The sequence below is a fragment of the Amblyomma maculatum genome, chromosome 1 (assembly GCF_055883805.1).
Source record: "Amblyomma maculatum isolate TAMU_Amacu chromosome 1, ASM5588380v1, whole genome shotgun sequence".
Taxonomy (NCBI): Eukaryota; Metazoa; Arthropoda; class Arachnida; order Ixodida; family Ixodidae; genus Amblyomma; species Amblyomma maculatum.
Genome location: NC_139344.1, coordinates 336,211,939 through 336,238,931, shown reverse-complemented (window position 1 = coordinate 336,238,931; position 26,993 = coordinate 336,211,939). Strand labels below are relative to the sequence as shown.

Here is a 26,993-nt window from a genome sequence, read left to right as displayed (position 1 = left end):
TCTGGACTCACTGGTAAACTTCAGATGGCTTTTTCTGCCGTTGATATCAGACGCCTCAAAGAACACTGTCTGTTCTCTCAGTAAATCGCTCATTTTGATTTATATACTATAGATGGCCGCACTGATGGTTACTTTTTTAGGGGCTGGTCGCGAGCGCAAGACTCGACGGCGGCAGCATGCACTGACACAAGCGGAAAGGCACGGTTCGTTATCATCGTCAGCGGTTACATTTAATGTCGATTACATTTCGGCCGCGGCGGCCGCTTTTCGATGGAGTCGAAAAGCAAGGTGCCCGTGGGCTAGCGATGTCAGCGCACGTTAAAGAATCCCAGGTGGTCGAAATTTCTGGAGCCCTCAACTAAGACATTTCTCATATCCTCTGTGACTTTGGGAAGTTAAACCCCACAAACCAAACATTCATTCTCAGCGTCCGGAGCGAACTTTCACGTGCCCGTCGTGCGAAGGTTTATCGCCCCTGCTTGACGTCACATGTACTTGACTCCGCGAGCATGATTCAAAAGTGGAGCTAGCGGCATCTTTGAACCACGACGGTTCTGCACTGAATTTAGACGGAAATTACTACTCGAAGGTCGACATACTGCTTACCCTAGCTTCACAACATCACTATCATCACAAGCTATAGCTTGTCCGCTTCCTCCTCATAGCCAACCGTCTGACAAGAAGAATATTTACAGAAAGTTGAGCGAATTCCAATTTCTTTCTTTTCAAAAGGGTAATGCCACTAAAGCTATATGTATGTCGTTCCCCATGTGTACGAAAAAGAGTAAACTAATTTTAATCTCACAACGTTCGGTTGTATCTATAAAGGCGGAAGCCTCATTACCGTCTCTCTGCGTGAGCAGTTAATGCCTTGCTCGGGGAAGAGGAGGTTGTGGAGAAAGAAAAGACGCTGTAAATGTCCACTGGGGTAAATATCTTACTCTGAGTGGATACCCGAACCACAATGTAAGAGCGGATGAAAACGGGTGGGACGAATAGTTCAAGTACCTAGAAACCGATGTGTCTAGGGCCTACGCAGTTGGGACGATACCATTTGTGCTCTGGGCCCTGGTGTCAGGCTCCATCGCTCACGCCTGCGCCGCACTGAATGCTGAGGCAGGGAATTCCACGCTTTGCTAGGCACGTGGAGTTCGAACCTGTGACAAACAGTGCTAATGCAAGTCCTGTGCCTGTAATAATTTACGCTACCTGAGTTTCTATTTAACGTGCACTCACGTCGTTGAGCAAACGGCTGCTTCTTGCTTTTCGCGCGCTCCATTGAAACGCGGCTACCGAGGCCGGGTTGGACGACAGGCACTCAGATTCATAGCTGATTCACCATTGAGCTTTTCCTGCTTTTATTATTTGCAAATTCGGCAGTCGTTTTCTATTTTAATTTAGGACGCAGTTTTCGTTTTTTTCCACGTCACTGATTATTAATAATGCGAAAGCATTACTTCGCTATGTTCACAGATTTCTGCCCGCAGACCGTGTCCGCAAAATCGTGTCCGCAGCAGTTGTGAGTAATTGAGAAGTGGTAGAGGTTAATGAGTGGTGTCAATCGATGGAGGGTGACGTAATGTTGTTGCCGAAAAAATGATTAGGCCAATACGTTAATCAGGTAATTAATTAAAATAACCGGCTCACAGGAAAAAAAGGCGCAGTATCTGCCACACTTGTTTTGTGGACACTTGAACTCCGCGTAAGGGCAGGGAGGAAGTTGGGAGTGAAAGCGGAAAGAGAGAAAGGGGTGCCGTAGTGGATATGACGTCAAAGATGTGACGTCACGCAACCAGAAGTAGAGCCGAAAAAAGGGCATAGGAAGGAATTTGCGCGCGATTTGAATGTACCAAAAATTAAAATGGGCAAACAAGAAGTGAATTAAGCAACTAGAAGCAATCAGAAGCAACCAACAGCAGAATCCGTGCTTTCGCATTACTCCAATGCAGATTCTGCAGTGCTCTTTATATTTTTCTATGTATTACCGAGTTTGTTTGTTTTTGTATAATATGGTATTCCTCTCCAGCACGGAAGGCACAGAGAGTTCATCTTTGCATTTTGGTAATCCCGAGCGCTCGATTTCCCGCTGATTAACGCACAGATGATCGTACTTAGATCCTTAATTGCTTGGAGAGGAAAATGCTATTGCCATTAAAAAGAAGTAAGGTATGTTAAATTATGAAACCGTCAAACTAACACGCAAATCGAAGTTTAGTACTTGCATGCACTGGGCTGTCATGTTATCGTTCAGTTGTTTTGGTTTGTCCAGAGGAAGGGCGGGGCATGATGTGGTGTGCGTTTCGACGACAGTCCCCGAACTGTCGCGGTGCACAGTACGGAAAACGTTTTCATGACGCTTGCGCATGGTTCCGCGACCGTGTCCTTACATGAAGCGGAGAAACACACGTAACAATGCAACTGCCGTATGCGGTGAATTACAGTGAATAAACACCGCGCTGTGCTCGAAAATTGCATTCGCAATCAAGCCTCCCGGTCACCAGACCTGCACAAGGAAGCGAGACGGTTCCCCAAAACCCACAGCGGATTTACTTAATATAACGGAGCCGATGAGTCACCGTGTCCCCAGCTTCAATACCTTGTTAATTTTCCTCTTTGATTGAATATACAAGCGCAGCTGGTTTTGATGGACACGTTAAGAAAGATACTGACATTGTTCGATTAAATATGAATAAAAAATGTTTTCGACTTACTTTCGACGTTTTCTTTTTTTTTTTTTAAGTTTCAGCATTAAAGTCAAACCCCTCTAATTATGCGGGATGCGCCGTAGTGGAGGACTCTGGTTAATCTGTCCCGCCTAAAGTGTTTTTTTTTTTTTTTTTTTTTGTACACTGACATAACACAGAGGCGTGAGAAACTGAATTAAGCAAAAAGAAAATGAAAGTAGTTGATGTAATTGTGTGTTTTATCTTTGTTGCAAACTTTGTTGAAAAGGGAAACTTACCACGCAAGCAGTCCAAGCTTCTCCTCCGATGGCATTCCGCTACAATATAGTACTACATAGATAGGCGGAACGATCAGAGATAAAACGAAGCACGGGGTAAGAAGTTTCGCTCAGCTCTCGCTTGTCTCGCGCACATGTGCGGCTCTTCCCAGAAAAGAGGCGCGGACGAATTGATGAGGGAGCCCCCTTCCAAGGCCCGGCTCCAAGAATAGAGCCCAGGGCTCAAAAAAAGCTGGCTCAAAAGCCGCGAAAACCATTCACCTTGCCTCTCTGAACTAAGCTGGGAAACAACGCGGCTCCCTACCCCTCCTCCTCTCGGACCCAGTGCACACCGAGGTCGCCCCTGTGGTGCAGCCTCACAGCTGACAGAAAGACTCGCCAGATGTGCGTGTATGAGCGAGAATCTGAGGGCGGGGAGACGAGTGCTCTCTGTCGGTTCCGCATAAAGCTTTCAACGCTGTTTTATTAAAATGGGTCTTGACGGAGGAGCAGAGTTGCTGAACGAAATACGCTGAATCCACACAAAATGCAGCCCCTCTTTCTGCGGTAAAAATACGAATGCGGAGAAAGGCATGTCTGGAGTAAAATAAGCTAATCACGAGATGTTTATTATATTACTCAGTTTTTCAAACAGGCAGAATCGCTACTTTTGTGTGTGTATCTGTTTTGAGCGAAGCGATTCTTTGCTCGAATGTCGTGCCAACACAAACTTGTACCATTTTATGATTGCAGTTATGTGACCGTCGCGCGGCACTGCTAATCCACGCGCATAATTTCTACCGCATACACACATAGTATTAGAGAGACCACTGCACGCAAACCGGGCCGCCGTAGCTTCTTTCTTTCTTTCTTTCTTTCTTTCTTTCTTTCTTTCTTTCTTTCTTTCTTTCTTTCTTTCTTTCTTTCTTTCTTTCTTTCTTTCTTTCTTTCTTTCTTTCTTTCTTTCTTTCTTTCTTTCTTTCTTTCTTTCTTTCTTTCTTTCTTTCTTTCTTTCTTTCTTTCTTTCTTTCTTTCTTTCTTTCTTTCTTTCTTTCTTTCTTTCTTTCTTTCTATGCCGTCCCATCACATTAAGCGCTTTCTGCCTGCGCCCTTACTTTGAGGAACAAGGTTTCCTCCCGCTCGCTCACGCAGTTTTGCTCCCTCCGTCCCTCACTCTGCCCCCGTCGTAGCTCAGCATCTTGCACTGCTCCCGTTTTCCTCTCCATGGACATTCCAGTCTCCCCCGGCAATATAATACCGGCGGATATAGCGCGCTTTTTTTTTTTTTTCTCTCTTTATTTCCGCCGCCGCCTGGAAACCGCGAGTAGGAGAACCGCGGAGTACGGAAGGACGGCGCCAGATCGATGCTAATGTAGAACTGACGGGCACGTAGTGTACGCTCCACTAGAGAGACGTGTTTTTGGCGCAACCCCATGGAAAGGGAGCCGTGGTCCGCGAGCTCTGGAATTGCTCCTCCGCTTTGCGCGGTCGCACCATCCGCTTGTATCCGCCCATAGTGTACTATTCAGTACTAGCACGTTTCCGTTTAGTCGGCTGAGCCTTTTCTTCCATTCATGCATACCACATTGACGTTTTCATAAATCATACTCGTGGTGGAATGTTACCCCCCCCCCCCCCCCCTCCTGCTCACACGCATACGCGCATACATACACTTTGCCGGACAGAAACCCACAGGCACACACTCGCCGAAGCTCACTGGTATACTATACCTACTACGCTTTTGCATCGCCCCCCTTCCGCGTTATTCCGTAAGTTAACCTTCCCTAACCTGACCATTTTGTTTCGCTGTTCTCAATGTCCTGATAAAACGAGACGCCTCAACTCTCTCTTTTTTTTTTTTTTTTTTTTGCATAACCTTTCCGTGCATACAAGCAGTTTGCAGACACAGGTAAAAAAGCGGTTTCCCTTTGGCGCTAGTTGAGCGGACGCCTAAAACAGGAATAATTAATGGAACTCCGCACACCTTCTTCGAACTTAGAGAGTGCCTTGGATATAATTGAACGAAACCTAGGAATCGTCATAAGTTTTATAGCACCTCAACTTGTGAGCAGAGTGACGGTCATCTGCACGTCCTGCCTCCGTGCTCGCCGCCTAGAGTTGAGTGGTTAAGTCAGCGGCAAAATGGACCACATCTACTCTGAGCTCTTAGTTCAGTCCACGGCTTCCTTTTCTTTGTTTTTCTCTCGGCGTTTCTATGCCAGCCATGCCATCTCCGCTTTCCTGACATAAGGGGCGATTTAATGGTTTTTTTCCTAGGCACACAACAGCAATGAGCTTTTGTTACAGCCAGTCAGTAAGTCTGAACATCTTCCACTATAACCATATGGTCCCGCTTGGTAGCAAGCGTTGCCTATTTCTACCAAGGAGACTACATAAAAAAAAAAAAAAATGATTTGTATGAAGGCTTCCTAACTGTGATGGGAACCCGTCTTGGATGAAACATTACGAAAAGCAATCGCTGGAGCTCTGTTATGTAGTGGTTGTTGTTATTTTAAGGGTACAATCACATTTTCTTACACTTTATGGGCGGTCTAGCGTGGAGTGCAAGAAAAAAAGGTTCCAAGTACACGCGAACTCTGAAACGACCATTGCACAGTATTGTATTATCTTGACGCATTGTTCGCAATATAATTGTTTTTGTTTTGTTTTTGTTTTTAATTTTTATTGCTGCTTTAGGCTGCATTACTTTGCTTTCCTGCAGCACGAAGTTAACACATTCTTTGCGCTTGTTCATCGCCCGTCGCTGCCCGTTTTATCTTATCTTTGGACAATCTCAGCGGTACTTCGGCCATTCCAGAACGCTGCGTGATCTGACTTCAGTATGTAACCCGGTGAGGCACCTCTGAATTCGATTCTCCAACCGCCGAGCGGTGCGGTCACAAATTCTCCTGCCGCCTATAGCTATTCTCTCGCTCTTGGAACGCGTATTTTTGCTGCAAATAGTTTATCGTCGAAGTCATCTCGACGGTATCACCGATCGTTCAACTATTGTGGCTATGCCTGCAGTCCGCCTATTGTTATACGCAAGCGGAAAAGCATTCCCTCGCAGTTAAACGGCGAAGTATCGAACGGCGGGCAAGCATTGCGCGTGTATACAAAGCGGCGAAAATGTGACGCTAGCGGGACAATGTCCCGGCATATTGAACGGCGAACAGTGTTCAGTATGCGTCGCGCGTGGCGAACCTATAGACTGCGGCTTGCTAGGGGGCACGCCTCATTTATTTCTCGTCTGCACGGGGCGCGGCAATTTCTACCTCTATCTCCGAGCCGAGAAATCGAAACGCCCGAAACTGGGCTTTGCTTGGCCGTGAGCTGCGTTCTTCAAGTTGGGTGCCAGTGTCGCCACATTTGTATGCTTTCGGAAGAGCATATCAGGAGCACGCGGTGATATTTGCGATAACCTCGGAACCGCGAATTTTAGTTTTCCATATTGCACCTTGTTTTGCGTATACTGGATTCTTGGCACTTTCTTCGGCCCGATTTAGGAGTCGCGGCGATGATTTGCTGCGTATTTCGAATAGTAGCGAAGAGATGGAAGTATTTTCGTACCTCCATATAATGAGCTAGAGTGAGAAACCTTCATGACGGAGTATTACGTTTCACCTACATTTGGTTAGCGTTGGACCACACTGATATCAAGTCTAAGTATTGCTGTATTAGGGTTGAACGTCCTAACCAAGACAGGGTCTTCAGGAAGAGCGGAAAAATATACGCTTACTCTTAATGCATAAAATATAGAGACGGATGGCACGTAGGATGGGATGTGGCTTATAGCTCCGAGTTCAATTTTTTTTTTTAAGAAGGAAGCCAGTCTTGGCTCATGGGCTTCGGAAATGTTTGCAGGAAGTTTTCGCACGAACTGACACTAAATAAAAAAATCTCGCTGATAATGATATTGATGCTAGTAGCAGTAATGATAGGGATGCTAGTAGCGATGAATGACGGTGCATTTAGTTGATAATGATATCAGTTATAGAAATGATGATGATAGTAACGATGACTATGACGATGCAGTTAGTGAAAACAGTCTTGTAAACTGGCTTTCGCCATTTTCGCTTTTAATCAGACTTAAGCTTAGTCCTGTACTTTATTTTTTATTTTTTTTTTGGGGGGGGGGAGGGGGGGGGGGGGTCTCCGGCTTTGTACGCTTCGCCACTTTGAACAACATGCTGAAGGTCCTGTACTCCCGTTTCAGCGTTTTTATCTTTTTATACGTTGGCGATAAGCATATGCAATGTAGTGCGTTGCTATACATATGCCAGAAGCGGGAGTTATTACCATGCGGTGAAGCAATAACGTTCAAACAGCAATTTAATGTCTATATGAAGAACATCGAAGGCACAAATTTCCAACGGTAAACAGAAAAAGGCAGAGAAAACGCGTCTGTCGTCAGTCTTTTTCGTCTCCATGTTATTGTAAATGGCAGAAAACTAGTCCATCTTTATCTTCGCTGTCTTTAAAATATCTGAATATCAGGCAACTGTATTAGTCCAAAGTATAGGGGAATCCCTCAAGGTGGAGTAGAATTTTTAATAGGGGAGTGGTTACTCATTGGATACTCTTAAGCGCAGCCATACGGCTACAAAGGAAAGCTATAGCTTCGCATGTGTGGATGCCAATGAGTAACCACTCCCCTGTCAAGTAGCTTTATTACCTTACTGAGGTAGTGATCACACACAAGAACAGGTCTTAGACTCTACCGTGCTCCTTTGAATAATAATAATTGTTTCACAGGAAGGGAATGGCGCAGTATCTGTCACATTTGTTTCTGTGGACACCTGAACCGCGCCGTAAGGGAAGGGAGGGAGTGAAAGTGGAAAGAGAGAAAGGGGAGTCGTAGTGGAGAGCTCCGGAGTAATTTCGACCACCTGGGGATCTTTAACGTGCGCTGACATCGCACAGTACACGGACTCCTCTTCGTTTCGCCTTCATCGAAACGCAGCTGCCGCGGTCGGGATCGAACACGGGTACTCCGGCACAGTGGTCGGGCGTCTTACCACTGCACCACCCCGGCGGGTCACGCTCCTTTGAAGCGTGTTCACTTTCCTTGTGTTCCTCTCTGAGCAGTTGTTTGCAACTCATGGTGTTATTTCTTACTTTAAAAGCCCGGGAGAAGGGTACACCATATAATGATACACTATGTATAGCTGCATGTAGCTATGAAGGAAGTTAGAGTGCACACGCACAGCACTACGGCTCTCTGTCTCTTTCGAGGTTATTTTCAGAGTACGGTTCAGCCCTCGTGAGGAAACAATGGGGGATCAGCGACGAGAAGCCAGCATCAACAGCACTATCCGTTTGGCAGCCAATGAAGTTCGTAAGGGGAGCTGAGAGCCGGGAGGGCGCTCTTATTTTTGTTCGCCGGAGCGCGTAATCCAAAGCTTGCGCAGCCAGTGCAATGGATTTCCAAACTGGCTTCGTGACCCGAGTGGCGCGCTCCTATGTGTTTTCTCCTTAGCCCTTTAAGAAGAGCAAAGGTTGTTTGCTTGACGGCGTGAAACCTGCTGGGATCCGTCAGTCTTTGCTATTACCAAAATTCAGTTCAGTTCAGTCATTCAGTCGTGTCCGACTCTTCGTGACCCTATGGACCATGTCACGCCACGCTTTCCGGTCTCTCACTATCTTCCTAACATCACATACCTTCATCTGCAATGCCTCGAGAATGCCATCTAACCATCGCGTTCGCTGCCTACCCCTTCTCCGGCGACCCTCAACCTTTCCCAGCATCAAATCTTTCTCCAGCGACTCCTCTCTTCTCATCAGATCACCAAAGTAGCTGAGCTTTAACTTTACCAAAATTACCAAAATTAGCGCTGCGAAAAAAATTACACTTACCATTGCAATATGATTTCTATTTAATTGCATTTCCTTATGGACTCTTTTTGGTCTTTATGTCTTTATGTAACGCAGTAGAGCTATTATATTGCCGCGAGAGACGTATCAGTGCCGAAGGTAACATGAACGGTACGATATAATGGAGTCGAGGCCACCCGGAAACCAACTAGCAAAGATGCATTTGAAGCTTTATTAAAAAAGTAAACGTATGGATAGGGCAGTCTGCCACTTTTTTTAGAAGTGTCGCGCAAGCGTCGATTTCTAGGTGCAGCTGCGGCGAGATCAAGCAAAGCGGAAATCGGTTGAGGAAGTAAACGTGCTCGTCGATCATTCTGATGGAGCCAGCGTCGTCTGCTTGGCTGTTCTACTTTGTGCGAATCAATTTTTATGTTCGAGTTCTGAGCAAGCTTTTTTTTTTTTTTTTTTTTTCATTTTCAATTCTCTGCGTGCTCTTATTTTCTTTCTCTTTGTTTTTTTTTTTTTTTTTTTTTTTTTTCACTGAGACTAACTCGTAACGTTCTAAGCACGACGCTATAGGTCCAGGTTGTGTTTGCTGGCACTGCCAAGAGGGAGTTTCTTTTAACTAAATACGCCTATACTGAGGGTTTTCTCTATTATTTATTTGTTAGTAATGATTGCAGCAGGTCCATTTCGTCGCGCTGCTTGATTTATCGGAAATATCAACCGCACTCGACGACTCCACTGAATGCAGCCGATAACCATAGTCGCAGCTTTTTGGGCCTCGATACACAACTGCCGTTAATAGGCAGGGGTGGCTTCGAACTTACAACAACGTCCCAGCAGACGCTCACGCGATACTTAAAAAAAAGTCGCCGACTGTAGATGCCTCATGTACACAGCTGTATCAATCAAGTGGTTGTTTGATATTTTATACCTTTGTTTTTTCGGGAAATTGTGTACAGAGCTATAAAAAAAAAATAGGTATTGGCATATCCTCCCAGCATGAATATATGAACGAAAATAATCAGCCGGCCGACATAGTCATGGCGTCGAAAAGTTCACACGCGTGTTCTGAGTGCGGTGGCTGCAGAACTCGGCTAACTCGAGAGAACGCCAGTGAGGAGGAATGTCGACTAGGCATATGCTAGGTTGGTATTCCTCACACACGGGCGGATAAAAGAGTATTAGAGAGGTGGAGAGAATAAAAGAAAATTTTGTACGTTGAGACTTACGGGTAAGCGCATTAAAAAGACCTTTCACCCGTCCTATACCGTATAGACAGACGACAGCCTAAGGGAATGGCAAGAGGGGATTGTTACTGGCCCACTTTGCCATGCGCTGAAGACGCAAAACGGCCCTCGGATATACGAGCGAAGGCCTTTCGTGGGTGTCCAGCACGAAATAGTTGGCCCGGTATCTTCGTCGCTGCGGAACCAGCCGATGCGCTGCCATCGAAGGACCGAGTCGGCCTCTGCATAAGGTGCTCGCGTGGGTGGCCGCCACTTCTTTCTAAACCGGGCACGTTTTCTCAGAGAACCGCGCCCCGACCCGGAAGGAGCCAGGACGACCGAGCGGAACCGCCCGATTGGGAAACGCGCCCGATCACCGAACACGCACTGCGCGTTCCCCGCTCGAAGCCCCCGCAAAAGAACTGCCTGCTGCGGGAGTATCTGCGCAGTTTCGGTTAGTCACTGATGCGCAGTCATGAGCATAAGTTTAAGGGTTGGTGGTTCGCTGAAAAAAAAATGTATTTCTGCGCAGTAAGCGAAACTGTTCACTGAACAGCCTGAAACGGGAGCAGACATGCGTATTCCATGCTTTGGAATGCGTACCAGCTGGTTGGGAAAAGAATAAACAACGCAGCAATGTCTTCAATGCGAAATATTCATACGTCGCATTACGGTGAAAATCCGGCGACGTCATTTTGTTCTTTCTCGCAGGATAGCCGTTAAAATATCAGCGATGGCAGGAAAAATAGGGTAAAGTCATTAAGCGGCCATGACACGCACAACAAGCCGACCATGTACGGCGCATCACTGGATGCACCCAGAGCTATTTGCGACTGAGGCCTCCGCAGCTGAACACAATCCTATACATTTAATTCGTCTGTACATTAGTCACCATTGGCCGATCACCACCCGGACGGCGCAAATCATCGGCTCAATATTGATACAATATTTGCAATGCATTGGCCCTATGTTGGGCTTGACATTACCAATACAGTGCCAATATCGAGCCAATGAACGTGCTGTCTGGGCATTTGGCGCTAGTTTTCCTGACATTCTCGTATTAAATTTGTGACGTAATCGTATGTCATATAGAGTTTCTGGTGGTGTCTTACTTTTTCGTTGCATATAGCATCTAGTAAAGTTGAAGGCCAGCTTACGACAGAGATTCGAACCAACGATATATGTGTACCTCGAACTGCATGATTTCAAATCAAGGTTTCTGCGAATACGGATCCCAGGCGTTATGTGAGGCATGACAATCTAAGTGTAGTACGCAAACACACGCACAGGGGTCGCCTGCGGGACTATAATGCTTTCGCATTCATGTGCGTAAACAATTTGTAGTGTCCCTGCTGATATTTTTTTTATTGCGAAAGCAATGCTACTCGCACTTTCAAGCCTTCGCGTGACCCGGCCGCAGTTACGTCTTACCCACGTGAAGCTGTGACGTCACACCCCACGTGACACACGTGCTGGCAGGAGCTGGTTTCACGTGGCAGGAGCAGGAGCTGGCGTGGAGCTGGTTTCACGTGGGACGGTTATGTCAGAAACAGCCTGCTAAGACCCTGGCATTCACATTACCCCTATAGGCCACTAAGGCCCGTTCATATGGGTTGGTTAAAGCGGGGCTTTATATGTGGGCTGAGGAAGAAGAAGAACGCTCGGTCACCCGCAGCTAATGCTTTCGCTCAATATTTGGTTCAGCAGCGTTGAATCCTTGTAATTTTATTTTTTCGCACTACAGCTCCCATCCTATTTTTTGTCCACGAGCATGCAATGAGCGTCAAAGATGAAGAGGGCACGGTTTAGAAGGCAACATGTGCTGACACGCTATCATGTGAGCAGGTGGTCAGGTAGCAGGATGATCTGTTGTAGAGAGTTAAATCCCTCATTTTGAGTATGTGTCATGTGTACAGAGGAGAGAGAGGTCTCTCTCTTTCTACAATTTGCTGTATTCCATCGGGTGGTTAGTTTTATCTTGCCAACGGTTCACAAGTGGACGCAAGTTCAGAAGTTTGTATACGAACTCGTACATCAATCGTGCAAATGATTCTTAACCTATGCCCATGTCGATTCCACAGCGCATTCGCTTTTTCCTGTCGGTGCATATTATATGGTGGTAAAGAAGCAATCCCGGATTTGTTGCTTGCTGGACTGCTCTATTAATTTTTCGTGAAGCAAAGCTGACAGCATATTGAGTGTACCTTCTTTGGACGTTTTTGCTTTTTCCTTTTCCGCGCCGTACAGGTGTCCTCTCGGTCTGAAACGCTTACCTCTCATTTTCTGTCTTTGTAGGCAATTTTAACCCCCTAGCGCGGACCCACTCAAATATATGTATATACACACACACACACACACACACACACACACACACACACACACACACACACACACACACACACACACACACATATATATATATATATATATATATATCGCGAATTTGATATAAAAAATGGAAAAAGCGTGCGATACGCATACTTATTCTTCTTTTTTTATTTATTACAAAGACCTGCACTTTCAGCAGTCTTCACCTGCGGTCCTGGGCTCTGGTGCGCGAACCATGCTGGAGTTCGCGCTTCTCACTCGACTATTTCGGAGCGGTGTTCTTCCCCCCTCTCCCTATTCAATCTTGTAGAAGCCGGAGAGCCTTTCCCCCTTTGCGCACGGGTGGCTCGAGGAGCCGTAGAGAGCGCCTCTTGGCGCCTATCATCAGTTTTAGTCTGTCGGGGATCGCCTGGTTCTACACCCTGCGGACCCTGTAGACTTAGCACCACGGCCCCCGCGAGGCGTGCTATTTCAGTGAACCGCGGAGAGACCGTTAGGGGGCAATTTGTGCCGGGAGCCCGAAGCGCCCCAGCTTCTCGTGTCTCGCTCGAGCGCGTAATTGCTGCCCTCGCGTAACTATACGGCGTGTTTCCATAAACCGCTGACCGGGAGAAGCTTTCGATATTTCTTTAATGTAGGGAGTAAAAGAAATAAAAGCCTATGCTTATCGTATGAATAAAATAATTATCTTTGACTTTCAATTCCGACACCGCACGCGGGGCTAGCTTTGTTGAGAGTTCAACGACCGAAGCTGCGCCGCGTGACTGCATCGCTGGTCCTTTCAAGTTTTTTTTTCCTTTGCTGCGTTGAGATGCCTCTGTTGGAGAGGCCCTTTATGGGATGGCCTCGTGACAAGGGTATGGCAGCTCACTTTTGGGGTGCGCAAATTTGGACTAGTGGATACTAGTTTAATACAGCTTGAAACGCGAATGTTTACCGCTGCCTTGCTTAATTTTAGTTTTTCCAGCTTCGGCATATTATAAATATTTATTTATTTATTTATTTATTTATTTATTTATTTATTTATTTATTTATTTATTTATTTATTTATTTATTTATTTATTTATTTATTTATTTATTTATTTATTGCACACCTCAAATGCCCCCTATAGTGTATTACACGAGGGAAAACACAATAAATTTGGTTTAACAGCATAATATTTTCGATGGAGTTTTTAAAATGGACGGTGCTGTAGTGGAGTGCTGCGTCGGCACGCAGGCCCTTCCCGTCGACTGCAGTCTGGGCAAAGAAAGAGGGCAGGTGCGCAGGGGTACGTGCGCGAGGAGGGTAAACGGCTTTGGGGTGGCTAGTGCAAAGAGAGACGTGACGAGTTGGTTTTAAATCTCCAAGAGATAAGGGATAAAATTTGTAGAAGAGGGTAAGTCTGAAGATTCTGCATCGTAGGTCGAGGTCGGGAAGGTTAGCTCATGATTCCGTGGTAGTCACACTAGAATGATACGAGTAATCTGAGTGGATTAATCTAACAGCGCAGTTTTGGGCAGACTCAAGTTCTTTAGTCAGGTAAGAAATGTGAGTGTCCCGAACAGCGCATGCATATTCCAGCTTAGAACAAACCAAAATTATACGGTTGAGAGATTTCATGCGAGGTGTTAATTTCTAGGTACTCACATGATGATATCGGAGAAACAACGGAGCCGCAAAGCACATAGACAGGTGTTAGGTAAGAACGTCGCCGGTGGAAGGAAATTAACGAAGTTTTCTTCACATTCAGAGGCATTAACCACTTTTTGCACCAAGATTCAATGTTTACATGGTCAGCTTGAAGGGTACGAACATCGGCATTATTATTAATAGAACGGTAAATAACACAATCATCGTCAAATAGGCGAATGATAGGTGAAATGTTTGAAGTGATGTCATTTATATAAATTAGAAAGAGTAGGGGACCGAGGACAGTGCCCTGGTGCACACCTGAAAGTACGGGAGACCTGGAAGAAGCGGTATTGTCAGCATACACAAATTGCTGACGGTTAATTAAGAAGTCACAGATCCATTCATACATGTGCGGATGAAGGTTAAGACGCGAAAGATTTACGAATACCCGTGTATGAAACCTCGTCGAAAGTTTTTTCGAAGTCTAAAAATAAATGTGCTGCGCAACACGTCATGAAGCTGCATCATCCGGAGACGGAGACCTGCAATGTCAGTAAATAATAAACTATTACTATTAATTAGGAGTATTTGCTGAATCTTTTAACTATATGACGCGTCATGATTTTTTATACCTTATAATCCCCTATCAATCCCTTCCCTAACTTTTTCGCTATATCGAGGTAATTCCTTGTGTCACAACTCGCTTAACATCCTGTACAACGAATGTGCGCTTTTCTTTTCCCTTTGGTTTTCTTCCTCGCTCTGACAACGTGACGTGCAAGCGGAGCTGTTTGCGCCGGGCGCGTGGGCGGAAAGAAGAGACCCCGTGTTTACCCACGACGCTCGTGCGCGGACCAACGTGACCCGTCTGGCTCTTTGGCTCCCGTGTCTGGGGTTCCCATCCTGTTTGCTCCGCTTTGCTGTTGACGGTTCGAGCGCCGCTACGTTGCTCGAGTTTCGGTGCCAGGTTTGATGACTATTGACGGGGCTTGGTTCGCGAGCTGTGCGCGCGCACAGCACAGCGACAGAAAATCGAAAAACAAAAATCGTCGGACGTTTATCACCACGTTAATGCGAATATCAACGATAGCTGGGGTGGTGTGACATGCTCCATACGAGTGCTATAAACTCTGGGCTGGGATATATATGTTTGTTGTGTTTATGTGGCTACGCTCGCATTGGCACCAAAAGGTAATGAAAGGCTGAGAACGTCGCGAGTTAAGTACTCTCGGCCTATTCAATGACCGACATTCGGACCAATCAGAGTGGCTCTCTGTAATGATCCCCACCTATATTATTTCATTCTCTCGGCTTCTTTTTTTTTTTTTTTTTTTAAGGGACATTGAGAAGAAGTACTTAGGTAGCGAATTACTGGAAGTAGTAGGCGAATATGTCTACTTAGGACAGGTAGTAACCGCAGATCCGGACCATGAAAAGGAAATAACTAGAAGAATAAGATTGGGATGGAGCGCATTTGGCAAGCACTCGCAGATTATGACTAGCAGCTTACCGGTATCGCTCAAGAGGAAAGTATACAACAGTTGCATCTTACCTGTACTCACCTATGGGGCTGAAACGTGGAGGCTAACCAAGCGAGTTCTACTTAAGTTGAGGACAACCCAGAGGGCTATGGAACGAAAAATGGTAGGGGTAACATTAAGAGATAGGAAGCGTGCAGAGTGGGTCAGAGAAATAACTCAGGTTACCGACATTCTAGTGGAAATTAAGAAGAAAAAATGGGCATGGGCAGGACATGTAGTGAGAAGAGAGGATAACCGATGGTCGCTTAGGGTAACAAACTGGATTCCAAGGGAAGGAAAGCGTAGCAGGGGGCGGCAGAAAGTTAGGTGGGCGGATGAGGTTAAGAAGTTCGCAGGGGTCAAGTGGATGCAGCTAGCACAGAACCGGGTTAAGTGGAGAAATATGGGAGAGGCCTTCGCCCTGCAGTGGGTGTAGTCAAGCTGCTGCTGCTGATGATGATGATGAGAAGAAGACGAAGTCGGCCTACTTCGATCTTTTACTGCGCTTTAACAACAAATGTGTTAGTTTTGCTTAAAATGGAGCTTAATAAAGCAGGAAAGGAGGAAAAGGAAAACAATTGGCCCGCGCCAACTGCATGCGTGTGGCACAAGCGAGCAGCGATAGCGTCTGTGTGCGTTTTTCGTTTGGGCCGCACATCTCAGAGGCGGTTCATTTCTACGGCTGTCCATTTCAAACCACAAGTGACTGATTTCAGAGTTACCTCAACACCACAATCACCGTCATGATATGAAATTAACGGAAAAGAGTATATTTAGCTGGAAAATTTTCAGGACCATTTTACATATTTTACTGCCGAACATATATACGTAAACAGAGCCAAGCAAAAACCGACAATTACGTTTTATTGAGAATAAAAAATCGATGTAGTTGGCCCCGCTGCTTCCTTAACACTGCATCTGGCTAGTGGTAATCTGAAGATAATCCACGATTTTTGTCAGGTCGAGTTGCGGTTGACCTATCCGTTATCATTTCAGACTCCCCTGGAGACGTCTAATTCGAGTGACGTTTTTATCCAGTTCATTATGTTTTTGTTCGTTCACTCATAGCCGCATGCATACACATGGAAGTGTATTCGCATATAAAAACGGCTAACGGAACGGATCATATAACTCTGGATGATCATCCAGTGATCGTACTTGAGATTTACAGGTGACAAAAATGAGCTTCGAAAAGATAAAGAAGGAACTTTATACGCATGATATATATGCCTCCTTCAAGCTATCTTACTTGGATATGTTCGCATTTCGCACAAGCGACTAAAGGTTCTACAACTGGAATCAGTGATATTGATTTGGTAGCTCGCAGGTGTAGCAAGAATATCGCGGATTCCAGTCGAATCCCGTCAGCAATCATTGACCCTTTCCGCCATTTCGGAACGGAAATAGGTTCGTATAATATTCCACATTCTCGGTAGAGCGACAGTCACAAGCCTAGAGGAGTGAAAAGAATGCGAGATGCAAGCTCATTGGTAAGGCTTCCTGCGTTCAAAAGAAGTCATATTTATGTTTAATAAGAGCTGAAAATGTCTTGTACGTACACATATAAGCTTACACAGAGAAAAAAAATATTTGTTTGCATTTATTGAAGTTTAAGCAAGGTTTCTGGTAATTCAAGAAAAAAAAAATACGGTTTTCAGATGAGATTTAGTTATTAATAAATTATTAACTAAAAGTCGTATTAATGCGAGTGAGCTGTAATTAAGATGTTTATGTACCCACCCACACTTGAAAGCTTTATTTTGCCGATCGTCCGCTCACGCAGCAGAATAGGCTAGTAACAAAAGTAAACCTCTTTAACTTCATGCCAAGCCAACTTCATTGTTCACTTGCCATTTGTACCCGTGCAAGGGTCTCTTGCATGATCATTTAGTCCTTCTTTAAACTCTTTCATTTACTTCTCTTTTGCGGTGTCCAGCCTTTGCCGCTTGTTTGCACGCCAGTCTCCTCTTTGCAAGCGATTAAGCGAAATTTCCTTATCCCTCTCGGTCCTTCTTTCAGGCCAGATAAAGTGAAAGTTATGGCGCTGTTCCGGCGTACGGTAGCGCCCGCGGGCCCTCCTAAAATCGATTACTCCGAGCCATTTAACATTGGTCGTATCTTCCGAGAGCACCGGGTCCTGACCTCGAAAGGATGCTATACTTGCAACAATCCGGTCGAATTAACCGGGGCCAGCTGCAGCACAGGTCCCTTACCGCCAAAGCAAACAAGCAAGCGAGGAAGCGAAAACGAAGCTGATGGATTGACTCTCCTTCCGTTCTGTTCCTCGTTGCTCCGACTATCGCGTGCTAGCTATTGCCGCTTCACAAACAACAGCGTCGCCATCTGGGCGATGACAGGGACGCTCCTTTCTCGTGCAGCCTAGGGAGCCAAAGGCGTTGTCCTCGCGTCATTCACGTCCATTAGCGGTGGTTGAGAGATGAAACTTCTTCCCGCCTTGCGTCGCTGTGATAGCGCTGAGTGAACTTGTGTGCAACTGCTCGTGGAGCTGACAAATGAGCTGCGTTCCGAGTCGGCAGCGCGGAGATCTTCGAAATGCTCCATTCAGAGTCGCTCGCCGAGAATCCGTGCCCTCTTCGCAAAGATGCGATTCTAATGACGCCCTCTACCAAACATATTAAGAAGCACTTCAGTGGTCGGGGTCTACAGCCGCTAACATTTAACAATGTCATCCTTGTTGCAGACGTCAACCCTAACTAACTTCGTTTAAGTGTCATTAGAACGAAATATATTTTTCTCATTAATCCAGGAGAGATGGAGAAGGACGAGGCAAGAAAAGGCAACTGAGACAGTGCCTCCACTCCGCGCTTTTTTAAGGCGAAAGTCATTAAGCGCTCATACTCGAGGTGACCGTCCGTCCGTTACATCCGAAGGCTACAAGAAGAAGAAGAAGAGGAAGAAAAAGAAAAAGAGAAAGGAAAAGAGAAAGAAGAAGAAGAAAGAAAAAAAGAGAAAGGAAAAGAGAAAGAAGAAGAAAAAGGAAAAGAAGAAGGGGAAGAAGAAGAAAAAGGAGAAGAAGAAGGAAAAGAAGAAGAAGAAAGAGAACAAGAGAAAAAAGAAGAGAAAGAAGAAAAAAATAAAAAAGAAAAAGAAAAAGAAAAAAAGAAGAAGAAGAAAGAGAACAAGAGAAAGAAGAGAAAGAAGGAAAAAAGAAAAAGAAATAATAGAAAGAAAGAAGAAGAAGAAGAAGGCGGTAGCTGGCAGCTGACATGACCGAGCACTAACTGGAGGGCTCCCTGACATTACGTTTGACTGGAGCTGCCAACTCGAGCCTCTCCTTTCATATGGGAGGGTGATATCACAATCAGCCTGCCAAAACCTTTGCATTCACGTAATCCTTAAGCCACGCAGGCACGTTCATACGGCTCGGTTAAAGCGGGGCTTTATATGTTGGCTGGTAGCTTACCCTACCGCGTCATCGCGAAGGTGGGAGTGAAAACAGAGAGAAGTGCCGTAGTGAAGGGCTTTGGACCATCTGCGCAATATAGGCTTTCGCCTCATCGCAATGCATTTGTCCAAAGGGCCCCCCAGAATTCTTTTTGTAAAGCTGCTGAGGGCTTCTTCATCAATGGAGGTTTGTGAAGCTACCGGCAGTAAACAAGCAGGTCATAATATATTATCAGTTCTAACCGCGAAACGCTCCGGCTTTTTTTCTTTGTGCGTGCGTGCGAGCGCTTTTGACATCCGTTGTAGAGCCGCTTTAACATCGATATCGTAATTAAATGCATTGACGCTAACACACTGTCGTGACAGTGATCGCTTGTTATCTTTATCGTTTGATGCGACACAGTACAGCGCCGTTGAGTGTACACACTTTCAGCGAGTGGCATAATGGGAGATTTTCCCACCGGATCTCAGGTGCCACAAAACTGAAAAAATATCGCTCCCATAAAAACTGCGAAGTGATGGTGAGAGAATGCATGTACATGAGCCTGCATGCGCAAAAGCTAAATAGATGCGCACGGACCGCTGGATTCAAGTAAGCGGCAGTAAGAAAGAAAAGTTTTCAAAGGGGCCGAAGCTGCCAACTCGGCGGAGAGCACCGTGTTACAATTGCGACGGGTTCCCTGCAGTTCGTTTTTACGAGTCAGCTATGTGTATATACGGCAGCGCACCATCGAACTGGACGCCGCCGGGCGAGAGGTATATTCCTCTGAGCCGAAGGTAACACTTGGGTTGCAATCTGTGGTCTCAGCGGGGTCTGGCGATTGTCCTCCGCGCCGCAGTAAAACTATAGTAAAGCTAGCGCCTCGGCCGCCTTCCTCGCATCCTCGGTCGGCTCTGTGGGCGTCCTCTCTCGGGATTGGTGTTTATGTGGGTTCTCGAAGCGGCAAAGCGTGCTATTCGGGCAGGCGGGAGGAAACCAAAAGACACGCAGTGGGAACTTGCATCGGAGCATGTCCAGACGAACGAGGAGAGACTGCTCTTCTTCGAGCGGCATGGTCTGCGTCCTATGGGTGATCTTGGGCGTGGCTGCACTCGCTAAAGGAACTGGGAGTGCGAGCAAGCGAATGAGGGAATGAGCTTTGAGGGCCGAATGAGTGAGAGAGCGAGTGTGTGCTATTTTCGGTAGATGGGAAGTACTGTGGGACGAAAAAAAAAAAAAAAAGAACTGAGTGAGGTTAGAGTGAGGTGAAAGAGAAGATAACACGATGACTAATAAACACACAAATTGATGCCGATTTGGTATGCTGCACCCGTGCTCTAACGGCAAGAATCACGCAAGACGGCATGGTGTGGCGGAGAGCTTGTTACAGTGCAATTTATTGCACGCGCAGTGGGTTGGAATTGAAATAAGAATGAAATTACCGCACGCCTAACATTTTCCACGGCCATAGATGGCCGCAATCACCCCTTGGTGACTCACTCGGACTCATTCAAGCTTACATTTAGATCATTAGATGAGTCTATAGTCATGAGTCATATAAAAGTATATACCCACGTTTAGGTCATGATCCGAATCGCGAGTGAGTCTGGGCTTACGTTCAGGTCATTATCTGAGCTGTGAGTGACGTACGAACCTAGGCTTAGGTTCCAATCATGATCTGTGTTGTCGTGGCCATGGTGTGGGCCTCCTTTTTTTTTTTTTTGTAATTTGTTGACAACGGAGAGGAAAAAATATTTATTGGTGCTGCCAAGGACGCTTGATGATGTCTTTGAGCGACCGAAAAAGAGAATTCAGTGGAACGTCTTCGTTCGTGTACTAATCGGCATGTGTTCCTTCTGCACACGATGAACATTACTACTGTTATACAACATAGGGTAGGAAGAGGTCTAGTCAAGCTTTTTGTGACTTTTTGTTTATGTCTTCTAAGAACTTATTAAATGGGATCGTATTCTATAATAAGGTCAAAATCGCGCGTGGCGCTCCGTTCACATTGTGAAAAGCAACCAACCAAACCTATTGACGCAAAACGAACGTAGCCTCTTGCGTGTATATACAGACAACTACCCTGATCGGTGCCACATTGGCTAAACAAATCGTTTAGTTCTCATGTCTATGCGTCTTGAGTCGATAAGAGAATAAGCCCAGATGTGTCTTGCATGCGGATGAGTCGTGAGTCGAAGGATTTGTGAGTCGCAACGAGTGGCTGGCTCAAAAGAGTCCTAAGTCGAAGTGATCGACTTTTGTGTCCAAATGAGTTTGAGTTCACGAGTTCGACGAGCTTACGAGAGTATGAGTCGGAGTATGAGTATACCCGCACGTCGACTGAGTGAACACTCGGGATTCTGTAGAGGTATGTCCACAGGCAGCGCGCGCCTCGTGGCCACCACCGGTACCCTCGACAACCAGGAAACTTTGCTTTTGTGGTACTGCATTTGACGGCGGGCGATACGCAGCCTGTGTAGGCTTCCTAGCACTCATGGCTAAGAACTAATAAAACTCTGTAGGGAAGCCGACCGTGCGCTCTTGATAAAGAGCGGAGAGTTCGTTTTAGACGGAGGCTAGTCGAAGGCAGCCGAATAATTATCTGCGTAGGTTCTTGAGTTCGAACAAGCGGTGACCGCGAGCGCGCAGAGGGAACGTTAGTTGATTAAAATTTGCCTAACAATTAGAATGCAATTTTAACAGGGCAATGGCGCCGAGCTTCCTGTTATAGCGAAGCAATTTCCGCCTCTTTACTTTTGTCGCAATGTCTGTTTTAGGCCAACGGTAATGCAAAGAGAAAATGAAAATAAAATGAAAATGAACTATACGGCTATAGAAAGAAAGAAAGAAAGAAAGAAAGAAAGAAAGAAAGAAAGAAAGAAAGAAAGAAAGAAAGAAAGAAAGAAAGAAAGAAAGAAAGAACAAGGGAGGAGAATCGATGGGCACAACAAAGACAAGACAGGGAGGAGGAGGGCAAGAAGAAGAAAAAAAAATTGCTCCCGCGCTAGTCTGAAGTTCGGTGCCCCTTCACAGCGGCATCTAAGAAGAATCTGCACCTCTAAGCATTGCGTTGTGCGCGCAGCACAGATGCCATCGGCCTAGCGGCCGCCCTCACTGAAGTGGGCGCTGCAAATGCCGCCGTCGCTAAAACGAGCGGCGAATGGCATCGGAATCGACGTAATGCGTGCGGTACGCCGCCGGAGCGAACATTCGTACAAAGGTCGGAAACAGCGAACGAGGAGGAGGGCCGCTTCGCTTGGTCGTTGGGACGAGAATGCAGTTTGGGTTCGCCCCTGTTTCACTCTGGTCTTGACGCAGTTCGGGGCGACGCCGACGGCCTGCGTCGCATGCTCGGCGACTCTACAGCGGCCACCAGGGACTGCGTTGGGAATTTATTTTGGGCCAGCACCCACGGTCGGCGCTTAGATGCGATTGTTCGCCTCGATACGGAGCGCGCATGTTGGTAATTCCCCTGTGTGAAAAGTACCTTAGTTTTGCTTTCCTGTCGCTCCTTCTCTCCCCTTCTCTCTTTCTTGGAGTTGGTCTCCTTCCTTCCTTCCTTCCTTCCTTCCTTCCTTCCTTCCTTCCTTCCTTCCTTCCTTCCTTCCTTCCTTCCTTCCTTCCTTCCTTCCTTCCTTCCTTCCTTCCTTCCTTCCTTCCTTCCTTCCTCTATTGATTTATCTATTGCTTTTTCATTGTGTCGCCGCATTTATCAATACCTTCTGTCTGTCCTAACTTTTAATTCTTTTAAGCCTTCCCCGTAAGCATGGTTCTAATGCCCTCGAAACATTAATTTACCTTTCCTTCGCACTCTATCCCAGTTTCACCTAACGTAACCTAGTGTACACGCACTTTCAGATACAGTTAGAACGTCAGTATAAACACTCATTATAGACTGAAGGGAAGCTGTTATAACGGCAGTGTCACAATAAGTGAACGAAAATGGGGCTGGAACTGGGAACCACGACCGAGACCGGGCGGCTGCCTGAAATAGCTAATAACGTGGTCGCACTCTCCTCACATTCTGAAGTGAGCCGCTGTCAGCAGGTCGAGTTAAGCTACGGTACAACCTGTCAAGCACGAAACACGCGCGTTACACTAGAGCGAACAATGTCGGCAACCACTTCCTGGATTAATTAAAAGGCCATTTTAAAAGGTTGTTAGTAGAAGACTGTACTACAAAGGGATCTAACGGCGCCCGCGGAGGAGATTAATAACGCTGTAAAACCTTATATGCAAGCCATAAACTTCAAACTAATTTTACTAATATCGCTTAGCGACGAGTTTTGTTCGTTCATTCTAGAGAGTTATGTCGCCGAAACTCTCAATTAATTTTTTTCTTCCACTTTTACTAACGAGTTCGAGTTCGATATGCTTCACTTCAATCATTCACTCATGCGTTGACACATTTTGATCTTAACGAAATTATAGTGCCGAGTCCGCAAAACTAACATCGCCAGCTGGCATCAATGAAATTTGCTCAAAAGCCACTAAGAATAATAAAAACGCTGCAGCTGATCCCTCTCACAGGTTCCAGCAGTCATTGGACACCGGTATTGTACCTCGTTATTGGAAAGTAGGTAAGTTTATACCATTGCACACACGAAAAAAGGCCCTCCTTCATTAAGTAAGAACATATTTCTACCACCAGCGTTCCGTCCAACTTGATGGAGCGGGAAATTTACTCTCACGTCATGCCGTTTTTGCAGTCTGTTGACCTTTTTCACCCTAAGCAACCCGGACTCTTGAAAAGCCTGTCTTGAGCTATCCAATAAGCACTGCTTCCTGAAGGTATTAGTTCTAGTGTGATAATAAAGTGCGCGTAGACGAACTTTTTTGGACTTCGAGAATCTTATTCCCATAAACGTGCCTTATATACATACTGAAGTTAGTGAGAGCGGCAAACACTATTTAAACTTGTTTCACTGGCTACAAAATGCTTTGTCTAACCGCAAACTGTTAGTATGCCCTAACAACCATTCTCCTTCCATTGCGCCGGTGTCCTCAGGAACACCGAAATATATTGTAGCAGAATCGACATTTAAGCGAGTTGGTACATCTTCGAAAACTTCACCAGCGCTGCGCTGCGACAGGGGACAAAGAACAGGGAAGAGCAAGCGCTTCATCCTTCTCTTCTTTTTTTCTCTATCGCAGCGCTGGTGAAGTTTTCGAAATACACTATTTTGGTACCTTTTTTTGATCTTAATTTGCATAAACGTTATTATGAATACCTTTCCGCTCCCCTTCCACTGTTCACTGACGTTTGTATCATCCACTCAGCGTAACTAACAGCACACACCCAAGCCATCGACTGAGTCTCGGACCTAAAGCTTAGCGACAATTGGTGGACTAACAGGTCAGCGTAGTATTTGAATGACAGCTGAAGCAGTTTTAGAATTCAACTAAATTTAAAATGGTCGAATCTATGAAGGCTGAGTGGTAAATGACGCCAAGCAGTTTTACGCTAGCGTTTAAATTGACGCCGCAATCGTTGAGCTCACGGAAGCCCACCGCTCAGCCCAGTTGGAGTGAGTATCATCTACCCTCACCGGCCGGAACATCCTTATTCGCATCCATCTCTCACCTCCCGGTCACTGCTCTACACAACATACACTTCCCTCTGCGGTACACCGCGTTCTTAAGGTGCGTCTCCTGCCAAAGAATATGCGCCCAGAGCACCATGTCGCTCGCCGCAAGGCACGCGCAGAAGCTCTTCACAAAAACTATAGCTTCCAGCCTGAGACCGTTTACGTAGATGCTGCCTCATACCCCTCCCGCCCTGCGTTCCCCCTCAACGCTGTTTCCAACTCTTTGCAACTGGTCGCGGCCGGTACAACTTTTGCCTCCACTTCCCTGGAGGCGGAGGAGGCGGCGGTTGCCCTCGCCATAGCCACTACCCGAGCCACAACCATCTTTAGCGACTCTAAATCCGCCGTGCGGAACTTCGCTCGCGGTCGGATCTCTAGCCCAGCCTTCCGGTTCCTCGCCTCCCTCCCTCCACCCGAACACCCTATTCAATTAATATGGGTGCCCGCTCACACGGGTCACCCAGGCAACGAAGCAGCTCACTCTTTTGCTCGAGGATACGTCAGCCGAGCAGGGACTGCCACTGCCTGGGGAGATGCTCGCGAGCGCATGGTATCCTATCACGAAATCTCTCTCCATTACCGTGATCAACGAACCGTACACCCTCCTCCTCATAAATCTATGACTAAGCTACAACAGGTGACGTGGCGCCAGCTTCAGTCCCGTACATTCCCATCCCCTGTTTTCTTAGCTTTGATCCATCCAGGACTGTTCTCGCCGCAGTGCACCCTGTGTGGGGCACCTAAAGCTGATTTTAAACACATTATGATCAAATGCTCGGAATTCCATCGTCCAGCCACTTGGCAACTCTCCGACCTCGAGCGATGGGAGGCTGTGGTGTCCAGCTCTGACCCGGCTGTTCAAAAGCGGCTGACGGACTGGGCTTTGGGTGTCGCTGGGAAGCACCAGCTTCCGGCCACAACACGCAGCCAAGAGCCGACCCGTCATTAGCATGTAATCCCTTAAGGCTCCCAAATATAAAGTTTTTCACCACCACCATCGTTGAATAAAACTGTTTCGGCGTTCAGTCTTCTCCGCAGCACACGGTGTGGAGTAGGCACACCGGTGATGATATTCAATAAGTTTCAATAACGAAATTTTGCACCAATTTGTGGGACATTGTTGTGAGTAATAGGAACCGCGACCTCCAACAGGACTATACGAGAAGCGAACAGGACGATCGGTCCTGTTTGAAGTCGCGGTTCCTGTCCCTCACAACGATGATGACGTCATCTGCGTAGGTGATGCGTTTCCAGCGCATAAACGCTTACACTGAGGAATAAAGCAGCATCAAAAACGAAGATTAATGCCACGAGGTTTTGCGGAATCAGGCGACACGAAAAGGAATTGGGAGAAAGCAGTTGAAATGTCACCAGTAATGACGCCATTGTTAGGTTTCTCCGCATTGCTTCGCTGTTATGATAAGAAGCATGAAGATCGTCGAGACATTAATCGTTGATTTTACGCTATCATTAAATGGTACACTTCGAGAGCTTAATCTACAGGTTTCTATACTAGAATGTATGCATCTCGCGAAAGTTTCTAAAAAAATGTTTCAGCTTACCTTAAAATGCTAACAGACATACATGTTTGAGTATAATTTCACCGTCGTCAGCCATACCTTATTCCAAACTACACCATATGCGGCGCACCAGTGTCTCACTCGTCTTCCTATCAACTAAGAGCCACTCTAACTTATGACTCCTCTTGGACTTGCCCCGCCGTGGTGTGGCAGTGGTTAGGGCGTTCGATTACTCTGCCCAAGGATGCGGGATCAAATCCTGACCCCGGGTGCAGCTTTTCGATGAAGGCGAAAAGCAAGGCACCCGTGTGCTGCGCGATGTCAGTACACGTTAAAGAACCCCAGGCGTTCGAAATTTCAGGAGCCATCCACTACGGCGTCTCTCATAGCCTTGAGTCGCCTTGGGACGTTGAACCCCTTAAACCAAATCATCTCTTGGACCTCCCATGTTGCGAACTCCGCTAACCTTGTTCTTGGCTATCTAAAACAGACTTGCTCTGTCTTCTATGAAGTCCGATTTATATGCTGAGTTTATTCATATCGCTCAAACGTCACAGTTTTGGCACAAGAGCTCACCTCTCCAGCCTTGAAGAGCGAAGGAAAATAACCAGACTGCCTATTCCACCAGCTCCATCATTCACCTTTGAGTCATGCTGTTATCGCCCCTGCACACTGCCTGTCACTTCCCATAGCCATTCCAGAGCCATCAATCCACCTCGAGAATTCATTTCAGCGAACCTCAAAGCTCTTCACACAAACCGCTCCGGAATGGCACAATCTGCCCGCTGAAGCCCTTCCCCTCGCTGCCCCTAACTGCTTCACATAATTCATCAAAGTAATTAAATAATGTACCACCCCACCCATATCATGATGCACCACAGAAGGCCTTTCTGGTGCTAATGAATAAATAAATTTGATCGCGCTCGCCCAAGCCGCAACTCGAGCGTGAGTGCGATAATAAATCACCGCTGCAGAATGAACAATCAACGCCATTTCAAGTGCACTGCAGGGAAATTACTGTTTTTCTTTAGGAAATAGGACTTTTGT

General features: G+C 46.3%; 1 protein-coding gene across 4 annotated transcripts in view; it reads left to right on the top strand.

The window, feature by feature from the left end:
- Positions 1–26,993, top strand: part of Dys (Dystrophin) — a 517,227-nt gene that overhangs the window by 15,244 nt on the left and 474,990 nt on the right. The gene's annotated exons all lie outside the window — the stretch shown is intronic.